Here is a 22,823-nt window from a genome sequence, read left to right on the forward strand (position 1 = left end):
TGAGCATCAGTCTTATCAGCCAATTTCATTAGGCTATGGACAACCGCCTTTTCCACTGCTAACGCAGTTAATCTCATCCTGCTTATCTTCCTGACTCACCGGTCAGCCCGTGCACGATCCGTCTTTCTTCTGACGCCCAGCTATAACTCTGCTGGCAAGCAGGATCCTCGCAGGCTCTGCAGTCCGATGTTCGATCGTCCCCAAGCACGTACGTCGGGGTTCACCAGATGCTGCAGGCAGGCAAGCGAGCGGGAGAGAACCACACACACATCCACAAGATGCAAGTTCAAATCCAGTTTTATTATTGTTAAGCTGTACAATTTATATTATTCTGAGTCCTGTCCACGCGAACACGAGCACAGCACACCATCATGATTGGTCAGCACGCGCTGTCCACGCGCCCCAGGTAACCCACCGATTTGTGGTTTTGAAGACCACATTTGCATACCGTTTCCGTTATCACTGTTTTTCCCGTTCTGTTTCTGCTGACTCCTGCATTCCTACAGCAGCAAGCCGTTTCTTGTTTATCTTACCATTACCTCCTGACCTTTTCAGAACTCAGAATAATCATGCAGAATTGCTAAGGCCCCGACAGGTGTCGCCTGTGGATAGCCATGGGTCACTAGTCAAATCCTTATATGAAGCACAGAAAGCAGCCAAGGAAGAAGTTGTGGCTTGGACAGATGAGACCAGGGCCACGTTCGAACAGTTGAAACAATCTTTAATGTCAGCCCCAGCACTGGGACTACCAGACCTAACTAAGCCTTTTGAACTGTTCACATATGAGCAACGAAATGTTGCTCTGGAAGTACTGTCACAGACCCTGGGAAACCAGCGAAGGGCTCTGACTCACTTCTCCAAACAGCTAGACAGTGTCAGCCAAGGATGGTCAGGGTGTCTAAGAGCTGTCACAGCGACTGTTGTCTTGATCCAAGAGGCCCGGAAACTCACCCTTGGGCAGCGCATTGTTGTGTATATACCCTGTGCAGTTCAAGCTGTGCTTGAGCAAAAGGGGGCCACTGGCTGCCCCCTAGCAGAATGCTCAATTACCAAGCTGTGTTGTTGGAACAGGATGATGTTACCCTGAAAACAACATCTATTGTAAATCCTGCTATGTTTCTGTCCTCAACACTGACTGAGAGTGTGCCTGAGCATGACTGTTTGCAGACCATCAAGGAGGCCTATTCCAGCAGAACAGACCTGAAGGATGCGCTCTGGAAAACCCAGACTGGGAATTGTACACGGTTGGAAGCAGCTTCATGTGGGATGACAGGGTATGCAGTGACAACCAGGCACGAGGTAATCGAGGCAAAGGCCTTGCCAGCCAATGTGTCATCCCGAAAAGCAGAAGTGATTGCACTGACAAGAGTTCTAGAATTGAGCGAAGGAAAGAAGGTAAATATTTGGACTGATTCTAAATATATATTCAGTATTGTACATGCCCATGGAACCATCTGGAAAGAGAGAGGGTTATTAACTGCCCAAGGCAGTGGGATCAAACATGCAGACAAAATCCATGCACTCCTGCAAAGTATTTGTGTGATAGTTTTAATCTAAGCCTTCCTGGCAACCAGCTCATAACCAAGGAAGTGGCCATGTTCCTATTATTCCATACAATTTTTATGTGAACCAGGGTATAAATAAGAAAGGAGAGAAGCCTCTTCCTCTTTTCTTTTCTGATGAGGTTCAGGAGCAGTGGGTCACTGTGTTGGTCTTGCTTGTCTAGAAGCTGAGGCCTGCAGTGACCGCTGCTCTGCCACACGGGAGGTTGGAGAGTGCTGGCCGTGTCTGGCAATCTTGTTTTTTTCTGAGGGACGTGGTGAGATTTCATTTTGTTAGTTCTTCATTTTGCTAGTTCTTGGGTTCAATTGTACATATCTGTTCTGTTTTGTCCCTTTTTGTCCCTTTTTCCCTTTCCCTTTGGGGGGTGTTTGGGATCCCTTTGCTGTGTACATAGTATTTTAATTGTATCTAACTGTGATATATGTAAAAATATATATTTCGATATAATTCGATTGGTTTCAGGTTCTTCAATTTCTATAGTTTTTTTCCTTTGCCCGAAGGGAAGAAGGGAGGGGGAAGACTACTGTGAGTTCAGGCATTTGGCAGGGAGCCAGGTCCAAACTATCACAATTTGGAAACCAGAAGAAGTGCCTATTATGCATTGCAGAGCTCATCAAAAGGGGAAAACAATTCTCGAATTGGGAAATCATTTTACTGACCAGGCAGTGAAAGGGGCTGCAGAAAAAGGCATTCTAGCAGTAATACCACAAAAAGAAATTGATTTGACAGGGTTCACCCCAAAATATGATGAGAAAGACCATCAGTCAATTAAGTCCCTTAAAGCTGAAATCAAAGAAAGTGGATGAGCTGTTACACCTACAGGACAGGTGTTAGTCACACCCCCACTCCTTTGGGAAATAGCTCTACAGGAACATGAGGCTGCGCTCTGGGGAACAGAAAACCTTTGAAAACACTTGAAGAAAGTAGTAATAGGGACAGGTATGACTGAAGTTGTACAAGCGTAAGTAAATGTGAAATCTGCAGGCAAAACAACCCCGATACAACCAAAAGGGTGATAGTAGGGGTAACAAAGGTTGGGGACCTCCCCGGAGATAGATTTTGCTGAGTTACCACCAAGGGAGGGATATAATTACATACTGGTACTGGTTGACACCTTCAGTGGATCGCCTGAGGCTTACCCCTGTCGTACTAACACAGCAAGGGAAGTGGTAAAGGCTTTACTCAATCACATAACCCACAAGGTTTGTGGTTCCTCCAGGATTGTCATCAGATAAAGGGACACATTTTATTGCAACGGTAGTGAAGGAAATACATCGTGTCCTGGGAATTGCTTGGGACCTCCACGCTCCCTACAGACCTGGAAGGCTGGATGTGGCACTGAGTGCCATGATCTAGTAATCACAGTGGGGTTGGATCAAGGGTTGGACTTGATGATCTTGGAGGTCTCTTCCAACCCAGTTAATTCTATGATTCTATGATTCTATGACCTCAGGCAAACGGCAAAGTTGAACGCATGAATGGCACTCTTAAAATGCAAATTGGTAAAATTTGTCAGAAAATGTGCATGACATGGGTTCAGACTTTGCCTCTAGCTCTGCTGAGGATTCACATCCAACCAAGGGGAAGAGATAACATAAGTCCTTATGAAATATTGTATGGAAGACCATACCAGGCTCCGCACATTCCAGGGGACATTCAGATGAGAGGGAAAGTTGATTTGCAAAAGTATTTAATTGCTTTAAGCTCTACTTTACATAAACTCCAGAAATTCATTGAGTTATTCAGACCCATAGGATTGGACACCTCTGCTCATCAGTTCCAACCAGGAGACTGGGTCTATGTTAAGTGGTGGGACAGCGACCCACTGCGAGCCAAGTGGAAAGGACCATTCCAAGTTCTATTGACTTCCCTCACTGCCATCAAATTTGCTGGCAAAGGACTCTGGTTTCATTACTCCAGAGTTAAGCTCGTCACGATGCCTGGCACCACCTGAGAGGCTGCAGAGTTCCTGGGTGTGTGCAGTTTGCTAACACAGTCTCGTTATATAGAGTTCCCCACTGGTAGTCATCAATAGGTACTCCAACTAAACAGGTGCGAAAAGGACTCATGGGAGTTGCCATGGACAGGCACAGGACATCAGTCTTTGTCACATTGCCCAGAGTAGTCCACACATTGACATCCGAAACGGAAGTCAGCAAAGAAGCAAAGCATAGCCAAAATCTACAATGAAATAAAACAGAAAAACTGTTAGGGGACCTCTCCCCTCCCTCCTTTATAGTCCTGTAATTGCAGCTGTTCTAATGGCACTCAGAGCCACTCAGGGTTTCCAGATATTGCAATAGTGAGAGCATGTGATTGGTCAGTGGCAGTGATTTCAGCGGCTATAGGACTTTGTACCCTTGTGGGAGTCACGTGAAGGGGTATTGAATACCCTTCCAGATAAAGACAAATTGATCCTGTGTGGCCTGTGGTATAGAAATCGTAAAAAAAGCATTAGCTACATCTATTACTGCATACCAGTCACCTGGGTGTTTTTGGATCTCATGAACTAAATCCATAATAGTAGGTCCAGCAGCTGTAATTGGTGGAGTAGCTTTATTAACTCCCTGATAATCTACAGTCATTCGCCATGACCCATCTGATTTTTTCAGGGGCCATATGGGGGAGTTTAATGGGGAATGAGTGTACCTCACCACTTGTGCCTCAGGTAGTTCTTGGATTGTTGTCTGAATTTCCTCATCTCCCCCTGGAATCTAATACTGTTTAAGGTTGACAATTTGTGTACAGATAGGAATGTTGGCCTCTTTCTGTATCTTCCCTACTTGTATGGCTCAAATGTGCCACCATGTGGACCCAAACGACCACAGGGTCAATCCATAAGTCCATTCCTCTAATAACACCAATCCCAATTATATATTCAAATATTTTGGCTACCATTACTCCATAAGGTTTTGGTGGATTGTCTGCTATTTGTAGTGTTATTGTGATCATACGCCCTTGAACTGCCTGTTCTCCAAGGCCCCATACGGGTTCTGGGTCCCCTCTGTTTGTCAGGATTGCCATGGATAATAGTGACCTCTGCCTCAGTGTCAACCAATGCTCGTACAGTTTGCTTGTTCTTTGGGGACCAATGTATTGTACAAGTGGGAAAAGGTCGTTGATCCTTTCAAACATGGCAAACAGCCATGCATCTGTATTAAGAAACCAGTTCAGGGTTCTGCAGTTCGATAGCTAATTTCATTGTTTCTCCTTTCAATATCCTGATGGCTTGATGAAGAGTTACTCAGGATGAATCTCTACTCTGCCATGATCCATCATTAGTAAAACGGTCACTAAGACCTTCAGCAATGACTTAAACTGAAGTCTTATTAGCTCCTGGTGTTTGTTTTAAATGCTGAAGAGCATTTTGTACATATATGTCATTAATTAATCCTAAAAACTTCATGGCATCAACATTATGTACTATTATCACGGGTGGGGTTTGGCCCCGCGATAGACCCTAGCGCACATCTTGTATAGGGAAGAGCCCCCCGATAGGTGACTCACAAAATGGCTCTTTATTAAAACAAGGTTTCAGTTTATATAGAGGGTACATAGAAGGGTCTCGAACAAGGGTGGGATTCTTGCCAGGGGCACGAATCCGAAGGATCAGAGATAAGGGAAGATGGAGGGATTGGCTGCAGGGATATGTCCAGCCATATAGGGAGATTTGGGAGTTAGGGAAGGAGGGGAAGGAATGGTGAGGGGGGCACAGATAGGGGAATTCTGCAGGGGTCTGTGGAAGCGGCGTCTTATCGCTGGATCTCAGGCGCTTCCTGCAGTTGCAGCTGTCAGAGCACCTCTAGATCGATTTCTTCCTCCGAGGTTTCTTCGTAGCCTTTCTGTATCTGTCTCCATTCTTTGTAGGCCTCCATTGCTCCACCCCTGACATCTCCCCCTTTCCTGTTTTTGAGGACTGGGAAAGCTTGGGAAAAACTTTTAGTCATGGATTTTTTAACACAAAAAATTAGACAGGGAAGGAAGACAAGGATGGAGAAAGTGATAATTAGAATTCTTTGATTTTCTGGTAGCAGGCTCTGAATGGCAAGAGAAGTGGTATTGGTTTCTTTGGCCATCCAGCAGGTCATGTGGGCTAGAGTGGAGAGTCTTTCTCCTCTAACTGGCCACTGGTCTACCCAGATTGGGGAGGAGGGAACCCAATCCAGGCGAATTGGCTGGCTGTGTCCAGCGGCCTCTAGGACAAATTTGAGGTGAGGGAAACACCCCATTGGTCTAAAATGTCTCTTCCCCATAGGGTAAAGGGGAGGTTTAAAATGTATGGCCTGGTGGTAGCCACTTGATTTTCAGGGTTGGTTACCTGAATGACGTCTTGACTTTGTATGGGAGTCTGTGGACCGCCTATACCTGTGATGTCTGTGTCGCTTTTTGTTGTGGTCCAGTGAGTAGGCCAGTGTTTTGATGTTATAATTGTCATATCTGCTCCAGTATCCAGCATTCCACTAACAGTGATTTCTTGGTTCGCTGTTGGAGAATAAAGGCGACATGTTAGCATGGGCCGGTTGTGAGAAATTTGTTTGGCCCAGTTTACCATTGGGTGGTGTCCTCGGGTGCAGTTCTCCAGGCGTTGCAGAGGCTGCAGTCGAGCTAGTGGAACATCGGTGTACAGTCGAGCTGGAAGAGAAGAGGCTTGGACATTTATGGTTAGAGTATGTGGACTCAGGTTAGACAGTATTTCTGGGACTACAGTTATCCCTTTGTCACGGCATTCTAAGTGTGCAGTCAGTAGGAATTTGTCATTTTTGTTTAGGATTTGGTTTGGACGAACAGAGACTGTTATGATGTCGAGAGTCTCTAGGATTATGTTGTCTGTGGGAAATAAAAGGATTTCTGGCAAGTCATTAGTGGATGGAGGTTCAGGACTCTTGGGGTCATCGCGTGGTCCTTCACGCTCTATCGCCCGTTTCCCTGGATGTTATGGTGTGGCTGCCGGTTATAGGTTTGGCCGGTGGTTCCTCCTCCTTTGGCTCGGATGGGTTCCCCATCTTTGGTGAAAGTGGAGCGGCAGAAGCGTGCCCAGTGATATCCCTTCTTGCATTTGGGACACAGGGTCCTAGGAGACTTGGGGCTAGGATTTGGGTTAGGACAGTCTCGTGCAAAGTGTCCTGGTTGGTGGCATTTGTAGCACACACTATTAGCTTTTTGTGCTTCCATGATTGCTTCTGTGATGGCTTGTACCCGTACTGGTTCTGCTTCAATCAATGCATCTGCTATTATTTTGCTTTCATATTTGCTTGAGCCAATGTCCTTGCAAGCCTGTATCATGGACATGGGTGTGGGATTAATCAGTGAACGGAGAACAGCTTGACAATCTTGATTGGCCTGTTCTATAGCTAATCAGATAAACAGAGCATCTTGGGCTTCTAAAGGTTTCACTTGCCTAGCTATTGCTTCCCTCAGTCTAGTGGCAAAGTCATAAAAGGGTTCTTTAAGGCCTTGTTGTATGTGTGCAAACGAAGGAGAAGTGGTGGTGGCCTCTGCCACAGCCTTGATGGCTTCTAGAGCCAGGCTTTTCGTTTTATCTAGCCTGCTGAATCGTATCCGTGTTTGCATCCTGGTAGAGGAGTATGGAATCTCCCCGTAGAATTCATTAATTAAGTCTTCCACAGGCACTTGCAGTGCATGGTGTGAGTTCTCAGCATATTGCCTTATGAGTTTTTTCCACTCTTGTTCAAAGAGGGAATATTGCATTAGGTTTAAAATCCCCTTTGTAATTACCCGAATGTCAGTTGGGGTCAGGGTGTATGCTGCGAATAAGGAATCTAGCATTCCAGAAACAAAAGGAGAGTTTAAACCTTAGTCTGTAACCGCTTTTTTCGCGTCCCGTAGGATAGGATATGGGACAGGTTCCCATTGTCGTTCCTGGTTATCGTTTCGGAAAACCGGGAAAACTTTCATAAGTTCTAGGTCCCCTGCCTCTTCTGCCTGCTTTCTCGGACCCTGCCACTTATTGCCTGTGGTAGGGGAGTCACAGCCTGCGTTGCTACAGGCTGGGGTGTGTGTTGTTGCAGGTTTTTTACTCGCCGCACGGGATTCATGGGCGCAGCCATTTTTGCGGATGTTTACATCCGGGAGTCGGCGCAGTTGGTAACACGTCGGCTCCGGCCCCTCCCCTCGGAAAAGCGGAGGCTGCGCGGTCGTGGGGAAGGAGGGGGGGTGGAGTTAGGGCTGGAATCATATTGCGCGCTGACGTCATCCCGGGGTGGGGGTGTGGTTAGTTTTTCGCGCGGTTAAGGGTGGGGGTGCAGCTCTCGGCGCCATGTTGGGAGCACGGTGGGCGGGGTTTTTTAGTTTCCGCGGGATTTTTGAACGGAAGAGAAAAGCTGCTGTCTCCGTTTTCTTTTGTTTTTTTAAATGGGGGTAAATTAAACGCCACGATATAAGGGACAGTCCAGCCGCTTGATTGCCCCGTTCGAAGGCGTCCGATAATGTTTCCCCAAGTTGAAACCATTGCCGGTGAGTTAATAACTCTGAAGAGAGGAGTTTATGTTTGGAAATCCATTTAGTTAAGGCTTTGAGGGATTTTTTATCAAGTGGAAGTCCCTCTGCAAGTATTATAGTTTTCATGCGTTCATAAAACTGCTTTTCCGAATTAGAGAGCTTATTTCCCATTATTAAAATAAAAAAGTTTTGGGTACCTCACTCGCTATCTCACGGGGTGGTCTGGTCGCAGTTGGACTGGAGCGGGGCTGCAGCTGCGTCTCCCAGGACGGGGTGGCGGTGGTCCGAGCACGGCTGGAGCGGGGCGCGTCCGCGGCGCTGGGCGCAGGGTCGGCGACCGGCGGTTTCAGCGGCGGCGGCGGCAGCTCCAAGCGGGGGTCGCTCGGACCGGGGGTATTTTCTCGCAGCAGCAGCGACGTGAGACTGAGTGGACCGGGGGTCCATGGATCGCTTGAGTGAGGCAGGGTCGTGGGGTGGGTTTGACTCCGGAAATCAAACGGCACCAGTAGCTCAGCTGAATCAGAGACCTTTCTTAATATAAGAAAGGGGAGGTCTGACCGCGTTGAGCGCCATTTATCACGGGTGGGGTTCGGCCCCGCGATAGACCCTCGGGCACATCTTGTATAGGGAAGAGCCCCCAGATAGGTGACTCACAAAATGGCTCTTTATTAAAACAAGGTTTCAGTTTATATAGAGGGTACATAGAAGGGTCTCGAACAAGGGTGGGATTCTTGCCAGAGGCACGAATCCGAAGGATCAGAGATAAGGGAAGATGGAGGGATTGGCTGCAGGGATATGTCCAGCCATATAGGGAGATTTGGGAGTTAGGGAAGGAGGGGAAGGAATGGTGAGGGGGGCAGATAGGGGAATTCTGCAGGGGTCTGTGGAAGCGGCGTCTTATCGCTGGATCTCAGGCGCTTCCTGCAGTTGCAGCTGTCAGAGCACCTCTAGATCGATTTCTTCCTCCGAGGTTTCTTCGTAGCCTTTCTGTATCTGTCTCCATTCTCTGTAGGCCTCCATTGCTCCACCCCTGACATACTATCACAGAGTTCACCCCCTGCTCCATCAACGAACCATCCACATTTGTGCTCATTCCCCAGGTTGTTGGGAATATTTAGACAAAAGATTTTTAATATCTTCTGGGGAGAAATCAACAACCTCATCCTGTCTCACTCGGTTACCCTGACTATCCACCACTGCCTTCTGCCGTACAACAGGGGCTGCCCTTGCTTCCTGTGTCAACTCATCTGTTGTCAATGGCTTCCCTATATTTTCTATAGGATTGTCCTCATCAGAATCATCACTACTACTCCATATGTTACCATCCCACTTCTCCGGGTCCCAGTCAGGGGAAGTGAGTACAGCACGCACCCATGGCCCCCGATCACTTCGTTCTATTTTCTTTTGCCTGTGCCGAATAGTTCTTAGGCATACTTTTCAGCTAAAGTAACACATTCATCTCCTACCTTGTTCTTTTCAGTTTGAAGGTCAAGTAAAGCCTGGCGTTGTACTGAGTGGCTCTCACAGCATTCAGCTGCTCCTGCAATTTGTTGTTCTTTTCTAATTCTTTTTGCAATTTTTCTACAGTTAACTTATATGCAGTAAGCAGTGCACCCCCCATACATCCAGCACGTTCCAGACGACTGCTTGATTTAGTAGTAGGAATTTGTGTGAACTGCTTCCAATATTGCAATACCTCCATTGGGGTCTACTGTCCCCAGTATCCGGGGGACATCTTTGTACATGTTTCCCATTTATTCCATAAGGTATTCCATGGTTCCTGCTCCCATTCTACTAATTGACGGGGAAGAGCAGTGGTTTCCTTGGGTTCATTGCCACCTGCGGCTGACCCTCCTAACCACTTCTTCATCTTAATCTACTAAACGTTCTCACTAACAGGTACAGTTTCAAGCTAAACACAACACTTATACACAAACCCACAAAATGTTGCTCTAACATCACAAATGAATCTGACCTCACACACACATCATACACATGTATATACCAGCCATCAAACACACACTCTATAATAGCTCCAAATAAGCCCTCAAAAAGACATATCTATGAGTAAAACAGCAATAAAACCTAGTCCACCAAGTATCTACTAGGCTTTGATTAACTCTACAACAAATACAATAGAACTTTAGAGTCCGATCTAACCTTATCTCCTGAATGCCTCCAAGTCCCAGGATATATTTTGTGCAGTTATTACACAGAGCTCGTACATATAATGAACAACTACAAAAGAGACAGATTTTAATTGTAGATCTTAAGTGGTATGATATATACACAATTAATTGCTCAGAACAACCTCCCGTATAAACAAAACCAAACAAAACATATGAAACACAGACACCGGCACCCCTGGTGCCTACACAAACACAGAGGGTCAATTGAACCCTGTGTTTCACTCAACACACAGGGTCGTAGCTTCACAGGCTGTGCTCTCCACCTGAGAATCTCCCTCCTCACACAACTCATTTGGAGACACAACTCTACAGGCTGTGCACTCCACCTGAAGATCCCACCACCACTCTTGCAGGGACACAGCTTCATTGGCTGAGCACCCCAACAACGAATTTCCCCACACAATACAGCTTTATTCCGCCATGTATCCTGCCGACTACGCCAATTTTATGTACCAGTTTGTTAGGATACATGTCCAGAACAAAGACAAGTACAACAGAGATTCAAACACTACAAAACATCTTTTATTGTAGTGAGAGTAAAAAAAACTATTAGCAAAGAGAATCAAAGGCTAAAAAGAATACAAAAAACTACTTTATCTATTGGCATTCATACAATACTATGAACAGCCTTTATTACAGTATTAGCTAATAAAAATGGAATTAGAGGGATACAATATTAGCTAGTAAAAAGGGAAATAAAGGGATACAAAAAAAAGGATATAAAACGTTTGCTTTCCCCGTTGCTTCCTATCAATAAACTGTGCTTACCTACACAGACAGGTCAGGGCTACCAGGATCTGCAGCGGCTGGTCAGTACCCGTGCTTAGCAGGCATCACCGTGGAGCAGCACAGTGTGGATGGAAGGATGAGCATCCCTCCACCCAGCAGTGCTGACACCCCATTTTATCAGCTCTACATTACACTACATAGGGCCAGGATGCAGTATAAGGTGGTGCTTGAGTGGCAGCCAAACAGCGCCTGTTCATCACCTCATGGCAACAGTCTGCGCATGCCCTACTATAGGACAAGGGGAAAACGACCCCTGCCCACATCATCTTTCTCTCTCCATCACCTTCCTCACCCCTATGGATGATTTCTACCATTGTGTTTCAAGGGGATTTGTATCTATCTTGCAGAATGGAGCCAAGCCAAGGAGGAACTCAGCTCTGATAATAGGGGACATGCAGTTAACTTTGCTGAAGGCACAATGGGCCATACAGTCAACTTGTGCAATAAAGTTATCATGTACAACACTCTGGCTGGTTTCACACGCTATTATAACCATTTTCTCACCCCTCTATACTCCACTGATCATCTAAATCAAAAGTACCCCCCTTACACATTGTTACAGAACAGGACCTGGATAAAACCACTGTTACTACTACTGATGTACATAGTTAGTGTTTGTATAATAGCTCATTGCATGAACCAATGTTGCAAATGTTGGTCATCTCTTTGGAATAATATTAAGTGTAAGTAGTAGAGATTGGGCAGATCTTGAAGTCTTGTCCAGTCTCTAAAGCGGGGACTGTTGCCTTAGAGTTTTTTATTTTTTAATTTTTTGTAGATTTTAGAAGTAGTTGTGTAGCAAATGTAGATTTTAACGTAGCTGTATTATATCCCTTACCCTTAACACAGTACTTACATATAGCCAACCCTGTTACCCAGTTCCCACATCCCCTTAAATTCCATTAGCCTGTTTAGTCTCATTTTCAAGGTAGAATTCTAGAGAACAGTCTAAAATCTATGAAAGAAGATAAAGACATAGACAAAACGACCTTCAGGTCCAGAGCTTTGGAAAGCCTCCAAGGACTGCACGTGCTCCGAGGAAGATGAAGATGAGGAAGAGGGGATCCTAAAACTCCTCCAGACTCCATTCCTGAAAGGTGTGCCTGGGGGCAGAACAGGGCAGAACCAGGGCAGTGGCTGGACAGGGACTGGATGGAAATCAGTATAAAAATTGTAACACCTGTGTTTGAAGGGTCATGCGTGGGTTTGTGTTCCTGGAGCCTGGAGGCTCCTTAAAACCTCTGCTGCTTATCTTACCTCCTACCTAATTTGGCCTGGAGTCTTTTTCCTCTGCAGCCTTTTAGGCAACAACATGGCCAGGAAAAGGCTGCAGGTAAGAGAGGGAGCCCAGGCATTCCCAGGAGCAGGTGTCCCAGCAGCAACTGAGCTCAAGACTCCAGTGCCAATCCAAGACTTCAATGAAGCTGTGGCAGTTCCGTGCGAGAAGACCATCCATATGTTGCTGGAAGAGATTTTGTGGGGACAAAGTCAGGTGTTCCCATCTCCAGGGTGTTCCCTCCTGCTGACTGTGAAGCAGCAGGATAAGGAATATCTCACACCTCCAATACTTCTGGGAAGAGCCGTGATCCTTGCCAGAGCCTCTCTGAGAATTGCCAGAATCCAGGCAGAGGAATGCTGTAAACAGGTCTCGATGCTCTCTCATAGGTGTGAGTATCAGCAGCCCCTGCTAGTACCTGATGGTGCAAAAAGACAGGAAAAGCTTGGAAGTAAATGAGGGAGCCTGTGCAATTCCAATGAGGAATTCCCAGGAGCAACTGACAGGACAAAAGTGTCCAGGAGCTGCCACTGTGCAGTCCATTGACCCAAGGATGCTGCCAGATAAAAGCATGCTCAGCACGGTTCCGGACAAGATCAGTCAGAAGTAAAGAATGTCGTTCCCATCTCCAGACTGCTCTCCTGATCCACCTGTGGAGGACCAGGATAAAGACTACCTATGAACCTCCACGACTTCTGGGCAAGAGCTGCCACTCTTCCCAGAACCTCTGGCAGAGATGTTGCATTCCACAGAGAGGAATCCCTGTACACAAGTCTCCCACCAGCAAGTTGCAAACCTGAAGGAATCCTTGCATAAGCAGGAGAAGGAAGATTTCTCCACCGCATTTACTTTCTGGCAAGAAACTCCATCCCTGGCAGAGGCTCTGGGAGACCTGCTGGAGTCAGACACAGGAGCCCCTCTGGACGGGTGTCCCTGCTGCCTGGGAGGGGCAGGAAACAGCAGAGTCCGCTCCTCCCTGAGATGCACTTGGCCAGGCAAAGTCTGGAAGAAAGAGCGGGAGCCCAGACCACTGCAGTAAGGTGTCGTGGTTTTGTCTTGGCTCAATTTACTTTTATACTTCCCCATACAATTACTATTAGTTGAGAGAAGGTTTATGCAGACAAAAAGAGACTGAATTAAAAAAAGTATGAGTATTTATTATTAACAAGCTAACACTAAAGAATTATATTTACAACAATTCTACTTGAGTAAAAGGTATTATGTATTTACAGAAGATACTTCTCCCCCACTTCCCTTTATATCAGTCCAAGGAGGAGAAGCAGTCCTTTTCTGTTCTCAGAATTCCAGCTCTCTCTCTCTCCAGTAACTCTGCAGCACTTTCGTCGCAGTTGGAACTTCTTTATCTCTCTCTATTCTGTGTTGGCCTCCAGGGCTGGGCCTACCCCCTCCTGGGTTAAAACCGAAGGCTGAGGGTTACCCAGGTCCTGAAGGGTCTCCTTCCATAGACTTGCAAGGGGACACTTGCTTACTATGGATCTTCTTCCACAGGGTTACAGGGGATAATGGTTTAAGAGTTCACCCCTGTTTCCCTACGGAGGTCCCTCCCCATGGGAGAACAGTCCTTGATTGACTTCTCGGCATGGGTCCAGTCTGGATCCCTTACTCGGATCCCAATATCCCACCTGAGCCATTTTCTGCTCCAGCGTAGGTGCTCTCTAGCACCAGCAGCACGGATCCCACACATGGATCCCAACATCCCTACCTGAACCGCTTTGTGTTCCAGCGTAGGTTCTAATACCCGTCAGGGTCATAAATCTTCAACAGCAGCAGCATGGATCTCTCACTGAGATCCCAAGCTTATCTGAGCCGTCTCGCTCCAGCATAAGCATCGATCCCTTCGAGGGTCACAAAGTCTTTAACAGGACTCTGCCTCATCTGAGCCGCTTTTACTCCAGCATAAGGCTTTCTCTGTTAAAGTCACAAATCTCTGGTGCATCCACAAGCTCCTCTGTGAGCCGCATGGGGGTCTCTTCACCCCAATAAATTTCTACAGGTGGCAGGGTTTTATTTTTCAGTCTTTACCCTGCTGAAGGGAGGGAGAGCGAAAAGGAGAAAAAGCAGCTCTCCCCTTCGAACTTTTCTTCTCTCTCCTGCGACTGCAGCTTTGACCTTGAAAGTTCTCTTATCTCATGGCTGGAATTCTTCTACAGCGGTTTCTCATCTAAGCAGTTCGTCTTTTAAACCTTTTTTTTTTCTTCACTCTCTCACAAGAGAGAAGGGAGGCTTCAGTGCTGCACCTGCCTCCCCCGGCCCAAGCCGGGAGGAGGGGGCCTTAGCCCTCCTCGGGCCCGCTACCCTTCTACATGGCTGCTGCTCCTAATTTCAACTGCGCAACCAACTTTCTCTTCCGTTTTCTTAAAGATGTAATTAGCAAAGGCGTCACTGAAGTTTTTGATTGGTTTTTTGTCTGGAAATCACCTGGACAAAACCATCCTCAGCCCCAGGGATGGGCTGGTGGGCAAAACCACGACATAAGGCATTCCCAGGAGCAGCTGGTGGCACAGCAGCAAGTGTCCTGGAGCTGCCACTGCCCAATCCTGGCTTCCCTGGATGCTTCCATATTAAAAGAGGCTATGGGTAGTGCGGGACAAGATCTCCCCGTGGCAAAGGCATAGGTTGCCGTCTGTGGATAGGAGTTCCTGCTCCCTTGGAGTTGCAGCTGTCAGCAGAGGCTGCTCCTGGCTGAACATGCACATGGACAGGAAAAGGCTTCAAGGAAGAGTGGGAGTCCAGACCATTGCAGTAAGGCATAGGCAGGAGCAGGTGGCCCAGCAGCTCCTGTCCCCGAGACACCAGTGCCCCAACCATGGCTCCCAGGAAGCTGCAGCGGTCCTGTAGGAGAAAACCCTTTCGTGTGGCACTTGACAAGATCTTCCTGCGACGAAGGCAAGTGTTTCCAACTCCAGGGCTGTCTCTTGAGTCTCCTCTAGATGAGAATATCACACATTTATCTCTGCACTGCTGTCAGTTCCTGCAATAGCCTCCTTCCTTCCCAGAATCTTTGGGAGTCCTGGTGTACTCCAGACAGATTAGCAACTGCATAACAGACACCATGCAGCATACACAGGAAGGACTTAATGTATTGCAGTTGTGAGCCAGCAGGGCACTGAAGTACTATTGTGTAAACACTAAATAAGAAGAAGGGGGAGGAAGAAAAAAGAAAGTTTATTTTATTATTTATTTACTTATATATTTTTGGTGAATAGGGTTTTTTCACGTGGGTTTAGGTGAGATGTTTGGGAAAGGTTCTTCCCTCTGAGGGTGGTTGGGCAATGCACCAGGCTCCCCAGGGCAGTGGTCACAGCACCAAGGCTGAGAGAGTTAAGGCACATGGTGTGACTCTTGATGTTGGTGCTGTGCAGGGCAAAGGCTTGGACTCGACGCTCCTTGTGGGTCCCTTCCAACTCAGCATATTCTGTGACTCTGCCAGCAGTTCCCTCTCACTCAACACTTTTGTTCTTTTCAGGGATCCTTCCTGCCTTGTGCGCGCCTGCTTCCCTGCGCGTTCTGGCGGGCGCAGCCACGCGCTCGCTGCCCCTTCTCCGCGCGGTCCCGAGCGGTGGCTGCAGGACTGCCGGGGTCCAGCCGATCCCTGCCGGATTCCCGGGATTCCCTTCCCAGGTTCCACCCAACGCTCCCCGCGCGGGGCTCGAGGCGCCGAAGCCTCCCCGCGCGCTCCTCGCCCCACGGCGGAGCGCGCGCAGCCAATGGGAGGACGCGGGGTGGGCGGGGCCGAGAGGGTGGTGGGTGGGGTTTGGGTTGGAGCGGGCGGGGCCGGGAGCGCCGAGGAGCTCCCCCCGGCCGGCGGCCCCCGGGCAGTGGCCCCGGTGCGCGGTCCCGGGGCAGGGACCCCCGTGCGCGGCCCCGGTCAGTGGCCCCCTGCGAGTGGCCGCTGGTGAGTGACCCTCGGTAAGCGACTCGCGGTGATCGACCCTCGGTAAGTGACCCCCGGTGAGGGACCCCCGGTAAGTGACCCTCGGTGAGGGACCCCCGGTAAGTGACCCCCGGTGCGCACCCCGCGGGGTGTCGGGCCGGGGCTGGGCGCGTTCCTCCCCATGCAGAGCCGAGCGGGGCCGTCCGCGGGGGCAGAGGGGAGCCCTGAGCCGCCTTCTCCTGAGGGGGCTGCTGGAAAGGAGCCTGCGGTGGGAGGAGCAGGGGAAATGGCCTGAGGCTGAGGTGGGGAGATTCAGGTCAGCTGCTGGAGAAATGTTTTCCGCTGTGTTTTTGGGTGCTCAGGCACTGGAATAGGTTGCCCAGGTGGAGTCAGCAGCCCGGGAGGTGTTTCAGAGGCGCCTGGATCTGGCAATGAGTGACAGGGTTTAGGGGTTCCTGGGGCAGTGCTGGACTCGGACAGCATTCATGGAATTCCACTGGATGGAATCGTGGAATGTGCTGAGGTGGGAGGGTCCCCTCGGGACCGTGGAGTCCAGCTCCTGATTTTCAGGCACCAATAAAGGAACTGAATCTGGATCAAATGATTTGGCTCCAAAAAATCTTCTGCCCCTAGTCTACACTGCAAAGTCAAACAAAAAAGACCATGCAAAATACAGGCCTGTGTTCTCCCCAGAGGGAAGGCAGGCAGTTACAAAGACGGGCAATAAATCAAAGCTCAGAGCATATGTTCATGGTCACCACACTTGTATGACACCCAAAACCAGTCCTCTGTTCATTCCCCGTGTAGAACTCTCATCGAGAACTCCAAACTTTTCTGTGTGTATTTGTATACATATATATATATATGTATATTTGTGTGTATCTGTCTAAGATTCTGTATCTTTGGATGCAATATTTGCATGCTATTGTTCTGTGGCAACAAGGGGACTTAAAAGATTCCAACACTTGATGAGATCACCTTTCTGCTTATGGGTTCTATTTTTTAAAGAAGGCAACAATAAAAGAACTATTTAGCCAAATATAAGTTAAGACATTAATCAGAGTAAATGTACTGATTTTTATTTTCAATTGTACCAGTCGTTCAAGTCTTTGCATCCTCAAAAGAGAGGTTTGAAAATTCTCCCTCAGAAATAAGCAAAAATATTTTCGGAGGCTGTTCCTTCCAAGCCTTTCAGAGTTTCCAATAAATGCTCACCATTCTTGAAATGCAAAGCCTGAACAATGAAACAGGGGTTAAACTGGAATTCTTGTGGCCAGCACTGATCTGGACAGAAGTTCTTAGAGAGTGTAGCAAAGCCAGCAACAGAAATAACCTTTGGCTCTCTAGCACAGCTCTGCATTCATTGGTCATGGCAACAAAGGTTGGCTTTTAAACCCATCTGCTAAGGAAACCTTTGCAGAAATGTGCTTCTAATGCTCCTTTTCTTAAGAAGTTACGAGATCTTAATACAGTGTACACAGATGAGAGCCTGAAAGAGGAGAGAGCCCAGTTCCTGATGATGGGTGGAGATGAGGAATCAGGTATGCTGAGCAGGCTTCGAGCTTTGTGAATTTTACAAGTCCCTCAGGTTTTCCTAAGTGACTATTTCAACTCTGTGGTAGAAGAAACACTCGTTTCTGTTTGATCAGCTTTCCAGTTTCAGAATTCTGCAATGTGTCCCCAGAATTCAACCTGTAGTTTCAAAAGATAAAAATCCTTAGACTAAACCTTTCGGCCTCAGGAGCCAATTGCAACCTGCCCCGGGAAGTTCAGAAACAGCACCATTCATTAAATACACTGTTGTGTCCCAGAGATCCCACAGAGATTCAGCTCCAGTGCTAAACCCCACAGAGTTTAAACTGCCATAATAGCTGCTTTTTGACTTGGATGAGAGTCTCTCTTATTTTCTTTGGTGTAGCTGGCACATCTGGAGCAAGGGGTCTGGGCCAAAGTACCTCGTTACCAGGAGCCAGTACAGAAAATGTTACAACAGTAGCCATGTTTCTAATTAAGGAAGGCAGTTAGATATAGGAATTTATTGTCAGAGGTTTGTAAGAATGAGGTGAAACCTTTTTCTTTCCTTTGGCATCTCACGTAATAATCAAGACTAAGCCATGTATTCTAGATTTCGTCTTGAAAGAAATTTCCAGTTAGCAAGAAGTTTAATGGGTTAATTTGCCATCAGTGTTTGGATTATGTTTTGCTGAATCTAAGTTCCTAAGGAATTGCTAAGGGTTTTTTCCTTCCTTCCCTCCACCCCCAAATTTCATGTGATGAGACGGCTATAGAAGAGTTTTTAATAACTTTTAGTTATGTTTCTCTTGTGGAGCCATAGGCGTTACTGAGAATGGGCTGGAGTAATGCAATGAATATTTTCGTTCCTAGAAGACATCGTGACAGCCCATCAGGAGAAAAAACTTGCTCAAGAAAGAGAACACAAACCCAACCAAAATGATACTCAACCATCTCAAGTCCAGTTGGGGAGAGCATGGTGAGAGAAGCTGATGACTCTAATGAGTCCTTGTATTTCCAAGTGGTTCATACTTCCTCCTCAAGTTGCTCCATTCCTGTTAAACTTCCCTCTGTTAATAACAGACTGTTGCAGTGCCCTGCTCTGGAAAGCTCATGGAAAATCTCCTGTAGCAACAGATGCCAAAGGAGAGTCCTTCAAGATTTTTAAGGCCGAGAGCTTGCCGGGTGGCTTGGGCTAAAACACAGTCCTCCTTGCAAAAAGGAAAGTGAATCATAAAAACTTGGAAAAATTGTAGTTCCTTCAAGGAACAAATTATCTCCTGAGCTTTGGAAAGCAGGCATGTCGGCACCTGTGTATTCCCAGCTGACAACTCCTGCTGTAGCAGGATTGATGACTGATAACCCTGTTCTCCCCGCGCTGGGCAGGTGTTGGTGGGGTGTTGTATTGCAGCTGGAAACAGCCACGGCTGTCTGTGGCTTTACAGAGAACAAAACATTAGACAGTAGCTCCCCTCCAGAAAGGAGATTATTCTTAGAGACTTCACGGCTTTGATGGCAATCGTGGCTAGAGCTGGTCAAGCGTGTTGTGTACTAAATGTTTTATGTTTGACCCAAGGAAATGTCTGTGCTCTTGTAAACATTTTCAGTTTTCATCCGGTTAGTCTAGAAGGTCCCCTGAAAAGAATGTCTGATGTAACGAAACCTCTTCTCTATCTGAAAACTGGGGAAAAAACTGCTGTGTTTTGGCTTGCAGGGCGGTGAGCAGTGCCAGTGCTCTCTGACTAACCTCCTCAGGGACTTGCTCCCAGGGAACACACATCTGCCTGACATCTGGAACAAGACTCCTACGCTGACCCACCGGGCTGCTGGCATCTGTTGCCTTTGGATGGCTTTCCAGGTACATGACTGAGTTCTGAACTGATGAAGGGTCTGGTTTTTCAAACAGCTCTTGGATGAATCCTTTTGCACCAAGGGTAGTGGAATGTAGCCCTCTTTGATGTTTCTCACTTCGCATGGCTTTGGAATCGAGGTGAAGCTTATGGACTGGAAAAAGAGGTGGGTAGGGAATATACACCAGTATCCCTTGTGTGATGTAATCCTTGATGAAGTTACTCTAGAAAAACAATACTCATTTGTTTTAAATTCATACCCAAGAAGGCACTGCAGAAGGGCTGATATTTTCTAGAGACAGGCAGCAAAAGAAGGCTGTCAAATGAAATAGGACTTCTATGTGTGAAATACCTTCAAGCTTACCAAACCACTCCATTTTTTTTTCCAAGTTGGAAAACACTTCTAACAGAGATGAATCTCAAAATAAAAGGATAAGGACCTAAATCTAGTTCCCAATTGTCCTGCCGCCTGAGAAAAATCAGCCTCATAAAGCCTAATGGTTACAGCAGAGCCTAAGGTAACCTTCAGAAAAGTGAGGTCATTTCAGGAGCACTTGCTTGAGCTTCTATATATGAATAAAAAGCTGTATGAATGTAGTGTTGCTAAACAGTCCATTTTTTCTTTCCATTTTAGGTGTAGTGAATAAATATGAACTCAGTGGACTTCAGGGCTGGATCATTACTCACGTGCTTTGGTTTGCAAATGCCTATGACTTCCACTTCTTCTGCCCCACCATCCTTTTTGACAACTGGATTCCTCTGCTGTGGTGTGCCAATATCCTGCGATCTCCACTTCCCACATTTGCAATGATGAAGGCTCCTTCTTCCCTACCAATGCCGAAGACTGGTATGTGACTTTGAGTAAGGAGAGAATAGTGGTTCTTAAATAGTTAAATGAAGACTTGACCTATAAATTGAATGACTGGCACAAATATATAAGCTAAGATTTGACTGTGGTTCTTTACTTCATTAGCACCATCCTCCGTGTTTCATACATGTGATGGCAACGGCAGCGTCACAGATACCTCCATCCTATAAACAGAGTTATAGTTAGACTGTTCAAAAGTGTAAACAAAGAGTAAAGTAGGACACTTGTGAACTTCTGAAATTTATCTCTATTAATGTAATGCTAGGGTTGGGTCAGTTTGTGTTGTCTTGCACAAACTTACATGGGTTTATGATTTTTATTGTCACTACATCAAATTATTCTGAAATGTCTAGTCATTATAGTACTTGCCTGTAACTGTGTACTTTCCTATTTTAGGTGTAGTGAATAAATATGAACTCAGTGGACTTCAGGGCTGGATCATTACTCACGTGCTTTGGTTTGCAAATGCCTATGACTTCCACTTCTTCTGCCCCACCATCCTTTTTGACAACTGGATTCCTCTGCTGTGGTGTGCCAATATCCTGCGATCTCCACTTCCCACATTTGCAATGATGAAAGGCTCCTTCTTCCCTACCAATGCCGAAGACTGGTATGTGACTTTGAGTAAGGAGAGAATAGTGGTTCTTAAATAGTTAAATGAAGACTTGACCTATAAATTGAATGACTGGCACAAATATATAAGCTAAGATTTGACTGTGGTTCTTTACTTCATTAGCACCATCCTCCGTGTTTCATACATGTGATGGCAGCGGCAGCGTCACAGATACCTCCATCCTATAGACAGAGTTATAGTTAGACTGTTCAAAAGTGTAAACAAAGGGTAAAGTAGGACACTTGTGAACTTCTGAAATTTATCTCTATTAATGTAATGCTAGGGTTGGGTCAGTTTGTGTTGTCTTGCACAAACTTACATGGGTTTATGATTTTTATTGTCGCTACATCAAATTATTCTGAAATGTCTAGTCAGAATAGTACTTGCCTGTAACTGTGTACTTTTCTATTTTTTTTTTTCTGCTTTCCAGCAAATTCACTGGCAACTTCTTTTCCACTACATGCTGGGCATTGACTTCACCTTCAAATAGGAAGGTGGTTTTGATTTCAAGCTCTTCTTCAATGGGCGCCCTGGGATTGTAGCCTGGACTCTCCTTTCCTCTGCTGCCAAAGTACAGGAGCTGCATGGCCAAGTGACAAACTCCATGATCCTTGTCAATGTCCTTCAGGTAAACGTGGAGGAGGAAATTAAGAAAGCAGTTTGGAAATTACCTCCTATTAAAGTAGGCAAAAACCTCCTTCCATGGAAATTAAACTTAGACAGGAAATGAAACTGGCCTGAAGAAGCTCATTCAGTGCTGAAGTAGTGGGACTTCTTTGAACACTTGTGTTGGGTTCCTTGGACACTTGTGTTCCTTCAGAGAGCCACTGGAAACACTACTGTTGACTCAGAGTGCCACCAGTGCCTTGGTCATGTCTGCACCAGATTTCAGTGGAAACTTAAGAAATGCTTTTCTGAGCCTCTGTTCTGGACACAGGCACAGCCTGATCTTGAATGTCAATGAAACAAAGACAAATTCCATGGCTTTAGTTGCAGCAAGATTGGGTGGGTTTTCTCTGAGGGCAGCACTACACCTGACTTCGTGTGTGTGTGTGGGGGACAGGCAGAAGTCCAAATGCCTGCACACCTCAGAACAGTCCATGTGGTGCTGTGCTTTGTACTGAGGAGACCCCAAGGTAATCAATACAGGGAAGAGTTTGGATTTTTGGCTTTTTCCTTCTCTCCTGCTTTGTTTGCATCCTGGCAACTTCTCTCTTCTTGTTTCACGGAGAAGTGCAATTTTGGAGAGAGAAAGAGAGAAGGGAAATGGAGGATGCAGAGTTTTGTGCAAATTTTCCAGAGTTGTAGCGGTGGAGTGGGTTTTTCCATCCTTTCTTCTCGTCTGTTGTGGGTCACTGTAGTCAAGTAACTGGTCTGGCATGCTGAGCACATCTTGCAAGTCAGTGACTGTTGTTTCTGTGCTCCCCAGGGTTTGTCTTTGGTTTCCCAGCCTGTCCAGCTGGGCACAGCCAATGCCGTGGCGGTGTTGATGTTGGGCTGGATTGGCTACCACATCTTCCGAGTGACCAAGCACCAGAGAAGGACCTTTCCCGTCATACAGATGGGAACTGCAGGATCTGGGGGAAGAAAGCCAAGGACATCGAGTGCTCCTCCATGTGTGTGGATGGCACCAAGTATTCCAGCAAGTTGATGACCTGGGGATTTTGGGGGTGGGCTCGTCCTTGCAACTCTGCAGGAGACCTGGCTGGGCTCGCTAGCCTATTGCCTGGCCTGTGGGTTTGCACACATCTTGCCTTACTTCTGCATCATTTTTGTGACCATTCTGCTCCCCCACCGCTGCATTAGGGG

General features: G+C 46.8%; 1 pseudogene; it reads left to right on the top strand.

Annotated features, from left to right (window-relative positions):
- Positions 1 to 371: 371 nt before the first annotated feature.
- Positions 372 to 22,815, top strand: LOC126642241 (7-dehydrocholesterol reductase-like; annotated as a pseudogene).
- Positions 22,816 to 22,823: the final 8 nt, after the last annotated feature.

This window comes from Myiozetetes cayanensis, unplaced genomic scaffold, assembly GCF_022539395.1.
Source record: "Myiozetetes cayanensis isolate MyiCay16 unplaced genomic scaffold, myiCay2020 scf222, whole genome shotgun sequence".
Taxonomy (NCBI): Eukaryota; Metazoa; Chordata; class Aves; order Passeriformes; family Tyrannidae; genus Myiozetetes; species Myiozetetes cayanensis.